At 40.8% G+C, this 12002-nt stretch overlaps 1 pseudogene; it reads right to left on the bottom strand.

Moving 5' to 3' along the window:
* Window positions 1-252: 252 nt before the first annotated feature.
* Window positions 253-9308, bottom strand: LOC128576978 (mannose-P-dolichol utilization defect 1 protein-like; annotated as a pseudogene).
* Between the last annotated feature and the right edge of the window lie 2694 nt (window positions 9309-12002).

Consider the following 12002-nt stretch of genomic DNA (forward strand, 5'->3'; position numbering starts at 1 on the left):
TCCATTCCACAGTCTAGGATTTGTCCTCTATGGACAGAAGGGAAGTGGGGAGATTGGAGGAAGTGTATAAGGTGAGCCAAGAATACTGTATAACAGCTAGAAAGTATTACTAAAGGAGGAACCTTAGTCATATGACTAATGAAGAGTTTACACTATGGGTACAGGAGTCAGGCAAGCATTCCAATGTCAGGATGACAGTTTAAAAGACTCCACTCATCTTCTCCTATTGTAAGGATTTGGATCCACCAACTATCAAATTTCACTAAAAGTAAACCTGGCTAAAGCTGCAAATGTAGAGAAATAGAGAGTAATTAAGTCACACCAGTAGACTGGCTCAGATGGGGAGCACCCTGAGGTTGGACGAATGAATGGAAACACTAATGACTCCAGTAACTGGCTCTGCCCTACTGCACTTATTTTCAGCTTGAGGGCAGGCTTTGCAATCCGGTAGTAGAGGAGCTGGGCAACAATGAAGCCATTGCACAGAGTTTCCAGCCAGGAGAGGGTCTCCAGTTTCCTGAATGGAAGTAAAGATTCAGGCCAGGGAGCCCCCAAACAGCAGAAAGCCTGTGATGGTTGAGAGCTGTGGTAGTTGGTGGTTGCCTGGAACAGCCTCCCCACCACCACAGCAGTCACATTAGAAGCCTGGAGCAGGGTGACTAAAGCCAAGGATGTCAGGTGAAACAGCACAAGCAGGATCAGGACATAGTAGGCTAAGAAAGCAAAACCTTTTACAGCCTGTGCTCTATAGAGCATGATCGGGATGCAGATGATGATTGTCTGGAGCATCAGGAACAGGGCTTCACCACAAGAGCTGAATGGGAAGTTGTGATAATGTAGAACATGGTCCCAGTCAGTGTCACTAACTCCAATATTAGTTACTGGAGATTCAGTCCTTCAGCAGTCTTGGCTCCCAGGATTTTAAAAACCTGGTGGAGCTTTACTGGGGAAAAGATGAGAAGAGAAAGGTTGAGGAACCTTCATTCTTTGGGGATACAACAACAACCAGAAGTGACCCAGCCAGTCTCACTGGATGAAAACTGTTTGTAGCATTTCTCAGGTAAAAGAATCGGCACCAGCAGCTGTTTGAGCGATCTGTCTGACTCAGCCACTATATTGTAAGTCTAGCTCCATACTAGCACCCAAACTTACTATGTTTTGATGAAGTTTTTTTCTTTATTTTTCTCATAGATAACAACCCATATATTGAAAAATAACAACTCTATTCAAATATAACTCACACACTCAACAATTCACCCACTTCAAGTTTAGAGTTTAAGACTACACGTTCAGGAATCACTTGTATAGTTTGTTTGTTACTAGAGAAGTTTCTCTTAAGATATATAGGAGAGTGATAGAGGAAATAAAGAAATAAGGGAAAGAAAAAATGGAGAGACCAAGTGAAAGAGAGAGAGAGAGACAATGGGAGGAAGGAAGGATAAAGTCGGGGAGAGGTGAAGGGAGGGAGGGAGAGAGGGAAACAAAGAAAGAGAAAATAATCAAACATGGTTGCTCACATGTATAATCCTACCATCTGGCAGGTTTAGATGAGTGGAGTTCTTAAACAATGGGGTGCTGAGAAATGACAGACAAAGAGTGAGACCTTGTCTCTACTAAAAAGTGCAAAATTATATAGGAATTGCAACAGGTATCTGTAGTGTTAGCCACATAGGAGTCTCAGGGAGAAGGAATCCCTGAATCCTGGAGTTTGAGGTTGGTATGATCTAGGCTGAGGCCACTAAAGACTAGCCTGAAACACATATAGAAAGAGTATCTCAAAAATACCTGTACATACACCCATGTACCGACAAAGTGACAAAAAACCAACAAACATTTTCCTCATCCAAAAAGACCAGAATTAGCCAAACTACAACAAAAAATAGCTGGGTGTTGTGGCAAGTGCCTGTAGTTCCAGCTACTTGGTAGGCTGAGGCAAAAGAATACGTTAAGCCCAGGTGTTAGAGGTTGCTGTGAGCTGTGATACTATGGTCCTCTACTGAGTGTGACAAAGTGAAACACTGTCTCGATAAAAAAAAAAAAAAAAATAGTGTCCATTATAAGTGTCTCCATGCACTTTTGTCAGCTATGTTGCAGCTTGAGTCACACTGCTGTACAAAATCTCAACTGTAATGTCAGCTTAGTGCCGGGAATGTCAAACCTCAATGGAATAAAAAAGACACAAATGGGAGATCACTTCTCTTTCTGTGGTTGAAGGGTTAAGAAGAGTCCTGGTACACTTGAAGTGAGCAGAAAAGGCCACTTAGTATCTTTGACCAGAGGTAAGGATCCCAGGACATAACAAGATGAAGTCATTTCATGGTCACCGTGGATGACATCACAATGGGTGTTGCCCTGCATTGCAATCTTTAAGCTTAACCTTATTCCTGCTAAGCATGTGTAGTGGCTATAGAGGTTTGTCATTGGGCTCAAAGTGTTACAAAAGAGTGAGGTTATTTTCTCCACACTCAATTCCTGGTTCCAAAGGTTTGTTTGTATATATTGCTTAAGGATTCATAAATCCTTCCTTTCCTTTTCACATCATGCATTTGTAAGCAGGTGGAAGAGTATGGTTTATACCAAATGCTGCCCTGGTATGTTATAAACCAAGAACCCAAGCCCAAAGATCAGATAGTGATTTCACATACCTGAAAGGTACGTCACACAATTTTCAGATCTACTTTTAGTGAGATTTTACTTCTTTCCCTACAATAGTATTATTTTGGATGGTAAGTGACTCACTGAAGGTCCTCTCTCAAAATCTGTTTAGTCAATCTTTCCAGTAGTGTACTCCATACCTACAGTTATTGATGATGATCATGGGAAATATCAGCCTATCTGGAAAGTGCATACATTCCTGATGTCTGTGCCAGGGGTGTCCAAACATTTAGCTTCTTGGCCACATAGGAAGTAGAAGAGTTTTTTGGGCCACATTTTCAGTATACAATCACTAATGGATCCTGATAAGCAAAAAAGAGATGTTTTCATAATTGTGGTGATATCTGCTGCCACAGATATCCAAAACAGTCCTGACATAATCCCTGTGTGTCACCAGGGCCTGAGGATTAGACACTCCTCAAAGCCCCTGACAAGGTCATTTCTTAAGCAGAACTCAATGACTTTTGCCACACATCACTACAGTATTTGGATGCTCTGGTAGGCTGAGCAACAGCAAGAACCCCTCAGCCCTGATCTCCCTTCCTAGTTTGTACTAAAATAGAAAGAGTAGTCAAGCGTTGTTGCCTTTGCCTTTAGTTCCAGCCACTACAGAGGCTAACACAGGAGGAACTTTTCAACCCAAGAGTTTGATGTTTCACTGTGAGCTAGGTTTAGGCAATGAAACTCTCTCCTGGGCAAAAGAGTGAGAGTCTTTCTCAGTAAAAATAAAAAGAAAAGGAAAGAAAGAGGGACAGAGAGAGAGAGCAAAGGAAAGGGAAAGGGAAGAGGAAAGGAAGGAAAGAGAGAGAGGGAAGGAAGGAAGGAAGGAAGGAAGGAAGGAAGGAAGGAAGGAAGGAAGGAAGGAAGGAAGGAAGGAAGGAAGGAAGGAAGGAAGGAAAGAAGGAAGGAGAAAGAAAGAAAGAAAGAAAGAAAGAAAGAAAGGAAGAAAGAAAGAAAGAAAGAAAGAAAGAAAGAAAGAAAGAAAGAAAGAAAGAAAGAAAGAAAGAAAGAAAGAAAGAAAGAAAGAAAGAAAAAATTTGCCACGCACAGTCTCTAAGAGGAAATTATAAGGATAGGTCAGTAGGTAGATAGAATAGGGGACTACATAAAGGAGGAGATTTACTGTAGCACCCAGTAGGGAGGACAATGAGTCATAATAAGTGCATTTGGGATTGGTTCATTAAGATATTCCCAGTTGATCTGATGGGTAGATGTTGTCCAGAGATTTCTGGTCCAGGGCCTTGGAATTACTGGGGCAAGGGAATATTGACTCAGATGAAAGGAACCCAACAGAAGAGGTGGAGGGTGTACTATGGATTTTTAAGTGCGCATATGAAAAGACTGATTGGAGTTAAGAATTCACTGTGTGTCCATTTTATAGTGACTACAAGAATCTAGGATATCAAAGGTTCAGATTTTTGTAAAATCTAAAGGCTTCACTAGTACAGGCTTTAGGAAAACAATTTCTCTATTAGAGAATAATTTCTCTGGTTGACACATAATCTAGGGGTAAAATTTCAATGCTAGATTCGTGGTCAAAAGTGAAAATGAGGGGTAAGTCCCCTACCATTTTTTTTTTCTTCATTTATGTATTGAGAAAGAGTCTTGCATTGTTCCCCTTGGTATAGTGCCCTGATGTGATAACTGACAGCATTCTTCACGTGTTGTCTTCAAGTGAACCTATTTGCTCAGGTTGGAATCAAAGTGTCTGCATAAAATCTGGCCTTTTATATTCTTCAGAGATGGGGATCTCACCAGGGTTCAAGCTAGTCTGTAATTCAGAAACTCAGACAATCCAACTGACTGGGCATCCCAAAGCGCAAAGATGAAAGGCGTGAAGCACCACTGCTGGCCACAAATCATACTTTGAAAAATATACCAACTTCAGGCAGCACCTGTGGCTTAGAGGGTAGAGAGCCAGCCCCTTATAACCAGGGTGGCAGATTTGAACCTGGTTCCAGACAAACTGCAGCAGCAGCAACAACAACAACAAATAGGCAGGCTTTGTTGCAGTTGACTATAGTCCCAGCTGCATTTAGTAGAAAACAGAGTGCTGTGATGCCACCACACTCTACTGAGGGTGACAAAGTGAAAATCTGTCTCAAAGAAAAAAAAAATAAAGTCCTATTTCAGTGACTCCTTGCAGTTTTGTCAGCTGTGATGCAGCTTGAGTCACACTGCTGTACAAAATCTCAACTGTTGTGTCAGCCTAGTGCCAGGAATCTCAACTGTCAATAGAATCAATAAGGCACAAATGGGAGATAACTTTTCTGTCTGTGGATGGAGAGCTAAGAAGTGTCCTGGTTCAAATACATGAGAGACACCAGCTGAAGTGAGTAGAAAAGGCCACTTAGTATCCTTGACCAGAATCCTCGATCCCAGGACATTACAAGATGAAGTCACGACCTGGTCACAGCAGATGACATCACAATGGGTGTTGCCCAGGTTACCATCTTTAACTTAACCTTATTCATCCTAAGCATGTGTAGTGGCTATCCAGGTTTGTCTTTGGGTTCAAACTGTTACAAAAGTGTGGCGTTCTTATCTCCACACTCAATTACTGCTTCCAAAAATTTGTATATCCAGCCAAGGGATTCAACAACCCTTCCTTTCCATATCATGTCATGGATTTGTAAGCAAGTGGAAGAGTATGGTTTATACCCAGTGCTTCCTTGGGATGTTACAGACCAAGAACCTGAGCCCAAAGATCAGACAGTGATTTCACAGACCAGGCAGTTATGTTACACAGTTTTCAGTTGTACTTTTCGTGGTGTATAAAGTCTTTCTCTAGAATAGGCTTCTTTCAGATGGTAGGTGTCCTACTGATTGTCCTCTCTCAAAATCTGGTTAGGCAATGTTTAAAGTAGTGTAATCAATAGCTGCAGTTATTTATGATGATTATGGGAAATATCAGCCCATCTAGAAAGTTCCAACATTCATGAACCCTGGGCCAGGTGTGTCTAAACTTTTGGCTTCTTAGCCACATAGGAAGTAGAAGAGTTATGTTGGGCCACCCGTTCAATATACAATCACTAATGAAACCTGATAAGCAAAAAAGAGTTGTGTGCATAATTGTGGTGATATCTGCCACCACGGATATGCCAAACAGTCCTGACGTAATCCCTATTTCTCTCTAGAGTCTGAGGATTGGACACTCATCAAATCCCCTGATAAGGTCATTTTTTAAGTAGAGCTCAGTGAGTTTTGCCACTCATGACTACAAAATTATGTTTCTCTGGGAGGCCCAGGTGGGCTGATCCCCTGAGCTCAGTGTATGGAGACAACACTGAGCAAAATCAAGATACCCTCCACCCCGATCACACACCTGGTTTGTAGTAAAACAGAAAAAGTTATCAAAGGTTGTGGCCCTTGCCTTTATTTTTTGTTACTTCAGAGTCTGAGGCAGGAGGATCTCTTCAACCAAGAGTTGGATGTTTCTATGTGCTAGGCTGACACCATGACACACTAGCCTGGCAACAGAGTGAGAGCTGATCTCATGAAAAATAATAAAAGATAAGAAGGAAAGAAAGAAGGAAAGAAAGAAAGAAAGAAAGAAAGAAAGAAAGAAAGAAAGAAAGAAAGAAAGAAAGAAAGAAAGAAAGAAAGAAAGAAAGAAAGAAAGAAAGAAAGAAAGAAAAAGAAAGAAAGAAAGAAAGAAAATTTGTTAGGCAGAATTTCCCAGAGCCAAAATACAAGGAAAGGTCAGTAGACAGATGGAGTAGGGAGTATATAAAGGAGGAGATTTATTTTGGCCCCAGAGGGAAGGGAACAATGAGAAAGGACAAGTGGGTTTGGGAGTGTTTTGTTAAGATATTGCCAGTTGGTGTGACAAAAATGTGTCAAATGGTCTATAAAACCAGTATATGGTGCCCCATGATCGCATTAATGTACACAGCTATGATTTAATAAAAAAAATAAAAAAATATATATTTCTGCTAAAAAAAAAAAAAAAGATATTGCCAGTTGATGTGATGGGTGGGGGCTGTCCAGAGATTTCTGGTCACTGGCCTAAGACTGATTAGGGCAAGTGAGTTTTGGCCCAGATTGAAGGAGCCCAACAGAAGAAGTGGACAGTATACTATGGAATTTTTAGTATTCATATGAAAAGCCTCATTTGAGTCAAGTATTCATTATGTTGGCAGTTTCCAGTGACTACAAGAGTCTAGGATATCAAAGGATCAGAGTTACATAAAATCCAAAGGCTTAATAAGAGATGTAGGAAAAAATTTCCCTATGAGAGAATAATGTCTCTAGATGACATCTAATCTAGGGGTACAGTTTCAACACTAGATCTGTGGTCAAAGTAAAAATTAGGGGTAATTTTTCTACCAATGTTTTTCTCCATTTATGTATTGAGGCAGAGTATTGTTTCCTTTCCCTCTGTAAAGTTCGCTGGTATCATAGCTCACAGCAATCTTCAAGTGTTGTTATCAAGTGAATCTATTCCCTCTGCTTGGACTCCAGTCATCTGCATAATATCCATCTGTTTTTTATTCTTCAGAGATGGGCATCTCACTAGTGCTCAGGCTGGTCTCCAAATCAGAAGTTCAGACAATCCACTGACTGGGCCTCCCAATGTGCCAAGATGAATGGCATAAAACACCACCACTGGCCACCAAGCATAGTTTGAAATATATCCCACCTTCAAGGAGTGGAGTGGTGGCTCTCACCTGTAATCCTAAAATTCTGGGAGGCAGAAGCGGGTGGTCTAAGGTAACTGGGCACTGTGGGGGAGCACCGGGACTCCCAGATGCTCAGGAAGCTGAGGCAATAGGATCAGTTGAGCTCAGGAGTTTGAGATTGCAGTTAGCTATGATGACATCAGGGCACTCTATGGAGTGGGTAGGAGCCTGACTCTGTCTCAAGGATAAAGAGAATGACAACTTCGGTGGGAGGGAGCAATGTGCTTCCATTTCAATTCATGGTAACCTGTGTGTAAACAGGGAGATAGGGTTTACTGTCTCCCAAGTATTCCCATGACCTGGGTAGTTCTTATTCTGTGAGCCTTTTGAGCATCTCAAGTTTTGGAAAACATCATCAAGTATCTTCTTTGCAATAAGTAGATCACCCTTTGAAAGTGTGCTTTTCCATGTTTCGTGATATAGTCACACAATTGTACAGCTATCATCACAATCTAATTTTATAACTTTGCCTTCTCTCCCTGAAGGGGCACGGTTCTCAGCACCCCAGAAAGGTGGCTTTGTCTCATATGTGCTCCCTGAAGTATGAGAACCTAAGATGGGAAAATTCCATTCTCAGCTATAAGTGAGACTCTGGGGTTAATTCCTCCTTGCTTGCTAAAGCAGCAGAGATGCAGGGGTTAATTCTTCCCTGCTAGCTGAAAAGGCCTTGAGATATGATTCCCTGAGGTCCCTGCCAAGTCGTAGCTGGAGATTTAACACCTGTCTGGAGCTGAACTGTTACTCTTCATTCCCTAACTTCAAATTACACAAAAGCTTCATTTAACTTGTTAGGGAGGTGGGCAAACAGAAACAGACAACCTGGTGTCCTTGTAGTTTATCTTAAAGTTATATGCTCCAGACTTAGAAATGAGATGTATGTGCTTTGTAACATTTATGCTGAAGAGATTTTTTTTATAGCAGTCTCAATTAATGCTTTTGTTCTTTATTCTAGCTTATTCTTATCTGATGAGTTTGGATATATAATACAGTGAATAAATATGAACAAGGGCTGTAGGCCTGAGTGAGCCTCAGTCTTCCCTTAATTAATCATTCTGTCCACAGTGATATCTCTGTGTCGTTGATTGGGCTGGTGGACAGCAACATCTGGCACAGCGAGCAGGGTATGGCTGGTCTGAACCTAGTCGACTGTCCACTGGATTTCTGGTCATCGAAATTAAGGTAAAAAAAGCTTGGAACGGGCAGAACCGTGTGGATACAACTAGGCTGAAAGTACTCAGGACTCCCGGCGTTAAGGTTAAGGGAAAAAAGGAGCAAAAAATCCCTCAAAGGAACAAAAAAGGAAAACTTAAGGAAATAAAAAAGGGAAAACTTAAGGAAACAAAAAGGAAATATGTAAAAGAACAGAATGGGAAACTCAGTATCTACTGAGGATGAATATATGCAGTTATTACCGTCTCTATTAGACTCCATGGGAGCGACAGTTAAAACTTAGTCTTTTTGCCATCTTTTTGCTACCATTCAAAAATGTTCTTATGGGTTTTCTCCTGACTCTAAAAATCAATTAAATTTGTCTGTTTGGGAAAATATAGGTCAGGATATGAAAAAGTTCCACCAGCAAGGGAATATTATTGATAAAGATGTTTGGACTGTGTATCGTTTAATCACTATGGCTTTGCAAATCTTTCTCCAATGATGTAAAAAGACAGACGTGTTGTGATTCCTCTCACGTTTCTAATGAGCCTGAACCTGATATTAGTAAGATTTCAGTTACAGATGTTATTAAAGATTCAGTTGTAGAGAATGATTCTTCTTTGGATGAATCTGATAAAGGGGAGGCGGTGGTCTCTCCCTCTACTCAGTCTTTGCAAGACAAGATAATTAATTTGAAAGGTTTCTTGCATGAATGTAATGAACTTATTGGTAGTATCAAACAGAAACCTCCTAACTTTCCTCCAATTCCTCCTCCGGCTGAGATACTTTTTCCTCCTCCGCCTGAGGAGCCCAAACCATTGCGCTCTCACCCCCTTCTCCAGAAGGGTTAAGGGAACACTTTTGTCCAGTTACCCGAGGACCTGCTCCAAATGCTCCTACATATGAATATAAAAGTCTGATGGCAACAAGACTTAACAGGAGAGCGGCAATTCCCAACCCAAAAGATATTAAAATCCTCACAGAACCTGATATTTGCTTGGAAGAATCTGGCTCTGGTAGCCGGAATTACGGACTGATTATGCCTGTTTCCCATGTAACTAACTTAGAAGACAAGGATGAAACACGATGTGCATAAGTTAATTTGAAATTTCTTAAGACTCTAAAGGATGCTGTTACAGCCTATGGCCCTAATTCTCCTTATGTGCAAGGTCTTTTAAGATCATATTGTGGAGATTGGCTTTTAACTCCTAGAGATTGGGAAAGGATTGCTGAAACTGCTCTTTCTCCTGCTCAGTATTTACAGTTTTACTCTTGGTGGAGAAACGAAGCACGTCAGCGACATGAAAGTAATCCAAATGTCGCTTTTATGATCAATTGACTGGAATGGGAAACTTCCGTTCCATCAAAGGCCAATTAATCTTCCTGATCAGGTTTATTTTCAAATTAGAGATGTTTGTATTCATGCTTGGGCTCAGCTTGAGGAGCCTGGAGGTGAACAATTTTTTATAAAAATCTTACAGAGAGCTAATGAGCCATATGCTGAGTTTCTTGCAGGACTTCGTTCTGCTATCAAGCGTTCAATTCCAGGCACCACAACCCAAGATATATTATTACTTTCCCTTTCCTATGAAAATGCTAACGATGATTGCCACCGTATTTTTGCTAGCATTAAAAATGAGGAGAATACATCTATTGATAAGTTCATTAGAACTTGCAGAAACGTGGGATCTAGCTCTTTTCAAGCAACCGTAATGAGAGATCAGATTGGAATCCACATGGCCGCTGCTATGAGACAACGCAGCACTTCAAAATGCTATAGTTGTGGAAAGACGGGACACATAAAAAAGGATTGTAGAAAGGGTGTGGAAGAGAAGATTAGTGACCCCCTTCCTCCACTGGGAATTTGTCGAAGGTGCAAAAAGGGGAGGTATTGGACTCAGGAATGTAGATCTGTAAAAGATAAAGATGGTAATATTCTTCCTCCTCAAGATTCGGGAAACTTCTCAGCGGGCCAGACCCGGGGCCCAGATTCAACCAACACGGGGAAACTAAGTCAAATTTATCCAGTGAGCAGTGGAGTAGATCAGGCTCAAGCTCAGACTCAGAAACCTTCCAACGTATAAAGTTTGTGAGAGCTGATTCTTCACCAGCTCAAAGTTCTGAAATTTCACCAGCTAAAAGCTCTGAAAAAGTTCTTGTTTCAGATTTATTTCATGCTACTCATAATAGTGCAGCTTTTGATTTGCTTCTTGTTAACAATGTTTCCTTAGTACCCCGGGACCTCCCATACGTTTTGGCTACTGGAGTACATGGGCCTGTCCCTTAAGGAACTGTTGGAATTATTTTAGGACGGAGCAGCTCCTCTTTAAAAGGACTTTATGTCCATGCTGGCTTAATTGATGCTGACTATCATGGTGAAATTTCTATTATTGCTTCTGTTACTAAACCAATGACTTTAACCTCTGGGCAACAAGTTGTTCAGCTTTTAATTTTGCCTATCACAAAGAAAAAGCTGCACCAATTAAAAGAGAGGGTGGTTTCAGCAGCACCAGAACTCATGTGTTTTGGCATGCTTTTTTAAATGATTCCCAGCCCCAATGCCAGGTTACATTCTTTGATGGTACTAAAATAGAGGGCCTAATTTATACAGGAGCTGATGTGTCAATAATAGCATCTTTTGCCTGGCCTCAGCAATGGCTAAAACAACTTATTAAAGTTACTTTTGTTGACCTTTGGACAATGTCAGATATTGAACAAAGTACTGAAACATTGTCCTGTCAAGGACCCGATGGGCAGCCAGCGAAAATAAAATTTTATGTGGCTCCCATTGCTATTACTCTGTGAGGAAGAGACATATTACAACAATGGGGAGCTATGTTATCAATCCCTATGATCTCTTCTGCTGCAAAGAATATGATGTTTGATATGGGATTTGATTCTTCTCAAAGAATTATCCCTAAACCATCAGAAACTATTAGAGTAGGAAAAGACCGTTCAGGTCTTGGCTTTCCTATTTTTCTGCAGGATTTACCATAGGGGACACTGTAGAGCGCCTCACCATTCCACTTTCATGGAAATCTGATACCCCTATTTGGGTTGAACAGTGGCCCCTCCGTAAGGAAAAGTTAGAGGCGCTTCATCAAATAGTTGAGGAACAATTAAAACTCAATCATATTGTTCCACATTTAAGCCCGTGGAATTCACCAGTCTTTGTCCTTAAGAAAAAATCAGGACAATGGAGGATGTTAACAGACCTAAAAAAATTAAATTCAATCATCCAAGCGGTGGGACCCCTTCAGCTGGGGCTCCCCAATTCATCCTTAATCCCTAGTAATTATTTTATTGTTATAATTGATTTAAAAGATTGTTTTGTTTTTTTTTTTGTTGTTGTTGTTTTGTTTGTTTGTTTGTTTTACATTCCTCTCACTTCCAAGGATTCTGAAAGGTTTGCTTTCACAGTTCCTAAACTGAATAATAGTTCTCCCACCTTCAAATATCAATGGCAGGTTTTGCCACAAGGTATGTTAAATAGCCCCACCTTGTGTCAAATGT

The sequence above is a fragment of the Nycticebus coucang genome, chromosome X, assembly GCF_027406575.1.
Source record: "Nycticebus coucang isolate mNycCou1 chromosome X, mNycCou1.pri, whole genome shotgun sequence".
Classification (NCBI taxonomy): Eukaryota; Metazoa; Chordata; class Mammalia; order Primates; family Lorisidae; genus Nycticebus; species Nycticebus coucang.